This window comes from Branchiostoma lanceolatum, chromosome 2 (genome assembly GCF_035083965.1).
Source record: "Branchiostoma lanceolatum isolate klBraLanc5 chromosome 2, klBraLanc5.hap2, whole genome shotgun sequence".
NCBI classification, from domain to species: Eukaryota; Metazoa; Chordata; class Leptocardii; order Amphioxiformes; family Branchiostomatidae; genus Branchiostoma; species Branchiostoma lanceolatum.
In genome coordinates, this window is record NC_089723.1 from 22,233,312 (window position 1) to 22,239,422 (window position 6,111).

The 6,111-nt window shown below is 43.4% G+C and overlaps 1 long non-coding RNA gene across 1 annotated transcript; it reads right to left on the bottom strand.

Annotated features, from left to right (window-relative positions):
* Window positions 1-1,083: 1,083 nt before the first annotated feature.
* LOC136427959 (uncharacterized) lies at window positions 1,084-4,503 on the bottom strand. Its single transcript, XR_010754547.1, has 2 exons — window positions 2,538-4,503; window positions 1,084-2,365 (listed from the first exon to the last, which is right to left on the bottom strand). It is a non-coding gene; the product is annotated as an uncharacterized lncRNA (long non-coding RNA).
* Window positions 4,504-6,111: the final 1,608 nt, after the last annotated feature.

Sequence of the window (6,111 nt, forward strand, 5' to 3'; positions counted from 1 at the left end):
CTGTTTCTTTCCATTTCCCATTGATTTTGCAGGCCTGCAGAAACATAGTATATTAAAAAAGGCAAAATTAGTTTGCTGATTAACTCTTCGCATGCATTACTACATTTCTACCTATGCTTTAGAAATCCTAATGAATAATAGTAATTATTAAAGAGCCAAATATGGACCAAAAATGATAGAAAAAAAAGCACATATTTCCCCAACAAGTATAAATAACCAGAAACGAATAAATGATCATTATCCATGCAGAATACATGAATGCATTCATCTTACACTCCCCCTTCCCAGATTATAATTTTTTCGTACATGGTACTTGATCCAAAACAGACTAAAGAACGGAACTTTTCATACCTCAAAAACAGACTCGGGCCTAGGAGCTTCGGCTGTGGCAGCTGTCTTGTCGACCTCCATGCGGATGAAACACCCGAACTGCTTGGTTGCCTGCCCCACCTGCAGGCCGGAGTAAACTTCAATGCCTCTCCCGATCTTCTCGTCATTGCAGAATTAAGAAATGCACTGTAGCTGATCTTGACAAGACTTGCTTAAAATTGTACGGCCGAAACTCACTCGCCGCTACAAGTCTCTCGTACAGTTGCGCGAACGTCAGCTCTCCCTGGCCGACATCGAGAGCGTACCAATCAACAACAACATTGCCGCCCTTTTTCACTTTTATGCTCACATATTTATATTTAGCGACCGAACCCACATGCTCCGTGGAATTCGACACATTTTATGCATTTCGCGTGACGAGTTTTACGTTAATCTTATGACGTTAATCTATGATTTGTGGCACTGTCGTAACTCTTTGGTCATAGTTACAGGAAGCGGAATTTCTTGTTTTGTTTTTTTCCGGGAACAGACCAAAATCAATGCGCGCGCGGACGTCATCCATAAAAATTACTTGGTGCAACCTAATAAGAATAATAAGAATTAAAAAAAGTTTAAGCGTAAATCAATGGGTAGGTCCAAAATCTCCAGAAAAAGAGCTATAAACACATAAAGCTAAAACCGTTTACACTGCACGAAATGGCCTCGTTTCCCGGCGTATACGTACCGGGATTTTTCTGTATTTTTGTCGGATACTGACGGATACTGACGGATACATGCGGATTCGTGTAAGGTATCCGACTATTTCCGCACCGGTATATGGAATATTTCCTGAAGAATCCGAAAGTAAGGGATTTTCGACGAATACGGAGCCGTACACTGTACGGAAATGCCACCGATCCTGACGGATACGAACAGGAATTTTTCTGTATTTTTGGCGGATACTGACGGATACATGCGGATTCGTGTAACGTATCCGACTATTTCCGCACCGGTATATGGAATATTTCCTGAAGAATCCGAAAGTAAGGGATTTTCAACGAATACGGAGCCGTACACTGTACGGAAATGCCACCGATCCTGACGGATACGAACAGGAATTTTTCTGTATTTTGGGCGGATACTGACGGATACATGCGGATTCGTGTAAGGTATCCGACTATTTCCCCACCGGTATATGGAATATTTCCTGAAGAATCCGAAAGTAAGGGATTTTCGACGAATACGGAGCCGTACACTGTACGGAAATGCCACAGATCCTGACGGATGCGTACAGGGATTTTTCTGTATTTTGAAGAAAATGGTGAATACTGACGGGTACAGGTGGACCCAACAACGAATCCGTAACGGATCCGACTATGTGCTTGCATTCCTAATTTAACTATACCCAAAACATCATTTTGGGAAAGCCTGTATGTAACATATGTATCATTTCATATCTCAACATAATGTATTTCTAAGTTCAAAAACTATCAAATACAATACAATACGGAAGTACTATATGGCTAAATGATCCATTTCATTTGAGACAGGCTGAGGGACATCCACATACTCAAAGCACCACTGCATATGCAGGTTAATGTCGGTAAATTGGGGTTGTGCAAGCACAATGTTCTGAAAAATTATGAAATGTATTACAAGTAACACCATCACAACATTGTGGTAATATTTACTACTGTATAGTGCCCTTGGACCAAAATTATCTACATGTTCTAAATATTCCACTAAAGTAATAAAAGCCTTATTTGTGGCCAGCTCTTAGTCTAAAAGCCATCAGATACAATTATTTCAAATACAGAGGTTGAAAATAGAAAGTAACATTATACTGTCTGAAGAACTCCCATGATGACACGCCACATTTTAAACGTAAGTAGCATATGCCGTGGAACTGCATGTGTATAATCGTCCTCTCCCCATTCTCTGACTACATCTGAGTTCACTTCTTCCATGCATTCTTGGTAAGGGACAGGCAAGGCTGATTTCTTCTGTATCTGCATGTTGGACTCAGCTTGGAGTCCATCTTGTGATGAACCAGTTCCTATATGATAAAACCAAATGATGAATAAATATCAATTCACGTATTTAAGGAACATGTCACATGATTTTGACATGGGCTTCGTTTCATCACAGCAGTTACAAAAAACACGGGACAATGGATATCCATCATGCCTCTCTCAGCTAACATTGAAGTGTACCGATGATGGACTTACCAAAGGAGCCTGAGGTACTCAGCAGCTGAGCATCTGACAGTTGATTGCTTTGTTCCCAGCCAAGGTCCTCACAATATGTGCTGCATTTGTGAAGGAAGTATCTGCCGATGCTGTACTGGATATATATATATAAATGGAAACAATGACAAATATTAAACATATCACATACTCGCATGTGTAAAAAAATGAATCTGGGCATCGTTGAATTGACTACGTAAAACTTACATCTATAACTTGAATATGATATTGATCAAACATGCACAGCTATAACTGAATGAAATAATCACTGAGGCACACTACTGCCTCCTTATAACTTCTAGTTCACTATCCACAAACTGTGGGATCTTTGTGGGACAAATACTTATGACATTTTCTTCCCTTCCATATCTTTAATTATCTTTCCCTCCACTGCTTGCTATTTTGTATCTGAAACGTTAACCAGACACACATGTCTGCTGACCGTTGGCAAGAATGAACAAATTGAAATTTTAAATTTCCTAGATCCTTACGCCGTAAAAGGGCAGGTCGGCTGGAGAATTCTTATGGTCATGCGAATGCGATGATATGTCAAGCCACAATAGGAGGATAACTGACGTCAAAACTAGTTAGAAACGGGAATTTTTCAATTTGTACTTACCAAAGGGCAGTCCCTCAAAATGATGAATCAACTCCCTACCAGCGTTTACAAGGGGGGAGGGGGGGCGACGAATATTGCATGCACGAAGAAGACAACGTCGCAATTCCGTGCGTTTGAGTTTACACCGAATTGCCTTCGACTCTCAAGTCACTCAAAAATCACTGGTCGACCATGGTAGACTCTGGCGATGCCATGTTAAGCACAGAAGGTGATGAAACGCCGTTCTTGTCTGTGCTGTTAACCGAAAGAAAACCGTTAACGTTTGTCGCGCCCAGAAGTGTCTTGTGGGTAATTTGGATATCCGACACGAATCCGTGTTCCGTACACGTCAGGATCCGAGACAGCTCATGACTTCTAACATATTGGCAAATCTGAACTTCTAACATATTGGCAAATACATAAAAAAATGAAAGATCCGAGTAGATATTGTATCTGTACCCGAAACGTATCCAGACGTATACGGCATCAGAATTGCTGGATCTGAGGTGTTCCTGGTATTTGTCCGAATTTGCTCGGAAACGTTCCGTATCTGTACCCGAAACATATGAAGGATCCAGACGTATACGGCGCGGGAATTGTCGGATCTGAGGTGCCGCGGATCCAATCGGAAACGTTCCGTATCTGCTATGATGCGCAATTCCGGATCTGTTGGATTCGTCAGGATCTGAGATCATGCCGCGTGCCGTGCAGTGTGTATTTGTTGGTCAGGATCCGAAGCAACTACCGACAAACAATCCGAAAATCTCTGCCATATTGACAAATATCTAGAAACGAAGGATCCGCGCAAATATCCTCAGGTATCCGACGCGCATCACGGATCCAGACGTATACGGCGTCGGAATTGCCGGATCTGAGGTGTACCTGGTAATTGTCTGAATTTGCTCGGAAACGTTCCGTATCTGTACCCGAAACGTATGAAGGATCCAGACGTATACGGCGCCGGAATTGTCTGATCTGAGGTGTATCGGATCCAATCGGAAACGTTCCTTATCTGCTATGATGCGCAATTCCGGATCTGCTGGATTCGTCAGGAAATGAGATCATGCCGTGCCGTGTGTATTTATTCGTCAGGATCCGAAGCAACTACCGACATACAAACAATCCGAACATTCCAAATATCAAAAAACGAGGGATCCGCGCAAATATCTTCGGGTATCCGAGGCGCATCACGAATCCAGAAGAATACGGCGTCGGAATTGATCGGATCTGCGGGCACTTCAGTATCCGAGCAGTGAACTGGGATTTTTCCGGATTCGCTCGGAAACGCCATGAGGCCCGATTCCGGATACGTCGGATCCGTCAGGATACGTGGCCATTTCGTGCAGTGTTAGTTGCCATAATACTTCTTTACTTTGAACTTCACAGCCTCCACGCTTATTGGCTTATTAGAGTCAGACTATTTAATTTACATCCGTAAATACATGTATCTATGGTTTAACCATAAAACATGGCTGACATCTCTTACGTTACAGTCACGTGAGTGCAATGACCTGTTGTGCTCTGACCAGAACATATTTTAGCTTAGTAGGAATCCGTGTTATGCTACGGTCATAATTTGAATACACCGAGAGGTACCACTCCGCTATCAGGCGGGACAAATATGTGGAATCAGAGCCAGGTTGGGCTACACTCCCTAGGAGCAGCATACTGGTGCAAATGTCACCGTAGTAAAGAAAACGCCTTACTGCAGCTTTCTTAGCGTATACGCGTAAAGTCCCATTCAGAAAGATTGAACAAAACCACAGCAAGACCACTATGCCGTGTTTGTGTCTACAGGAATGACTCGATGAAGCGTTATATTTACACAACGTATTTAGGACAATTAGCCACTCTGACATGGTAATCCAAGTATTTACTGAGTGGTACGTAATATAATTATAAGTCTGACACTTGGGTCAATTCTTACCACGTCGGATAAAACTAGCCTACTAGAGCGCTGATCCGCGATTTTCGACTTATCCGGGCCAGTTTCTTTAGCTTGAGAAACCGTATTGCTTCCAAGGGTGGCAATACGGTTTCTCTACAGCCAACGACCCAGACCCCAATAACTTAAAAATCGCAAATCGGAGTCCCAAAAAATAAAGGCCGGTGCCACCCAGAAGGCCTGTAAAGGAGCTCACGACTAGGATAACACGACTGCCTCAAGAATATACTTTTTATTACCGTCTTTGACTCCTCCTTTTTACGTGTCTGGATATGTACAGTTTCTTGAACTCTATCGTATGCGTGTTCTAATGGTTGCCGTTTACTTCAACAATTACAACCAAGTGGTAAATTACATCAGAACATCTAAAAAAAACACTAATACTCAGAACTAAAGGCCGGCAACACCAAAACTCCGCCTGAGGCCAGTGTGGTGGCTTAAGCCCCTATCTCACTGGAACCGCGTCACATGGGCGAGCTCGCTGCGACCTCGCCGCGACCCAGCGATTTGACAGAGCGCTCAATGAAATTCATCGATAAAAAAAATCTTTTGACGCTTTGTGTGCTTTGGTGCATGACTTTTAGACACACTTGTGCGACTTACTAGATATTCCCATTATAAAGTCAAGGGTAACACATATCCAAATTACGACGCAGCGAGACCGCCAACAGGTCCAGTGAGATCAGGACTTATAAGCGCTGTGCGAGCCTTGCCCTTTGACACCATGGCCAGTACATATAACAGGACAGTTGTTTTACCAGTGCTGCTTGCTGGTCTTCACCAGGCCTTTCTACGGGGGTACGGGTCGTAGAATTCAGCAAATGAGGGGAACCATTGGCCGAGGGAGTCAATCCGCGGGGAGCCCCCCCCCCCCCCCCCCCCCGAACATCGAATGTAGGGTGTAGGGTGGCCAAACTCCCCCTTTTCTTTATACCACGCGTAGTTAGTCTGGTAGAGACTAACTGCTTGCATGAGGCTCATTTCTGTACGCACCTTGCCCTTCGACATCTGTT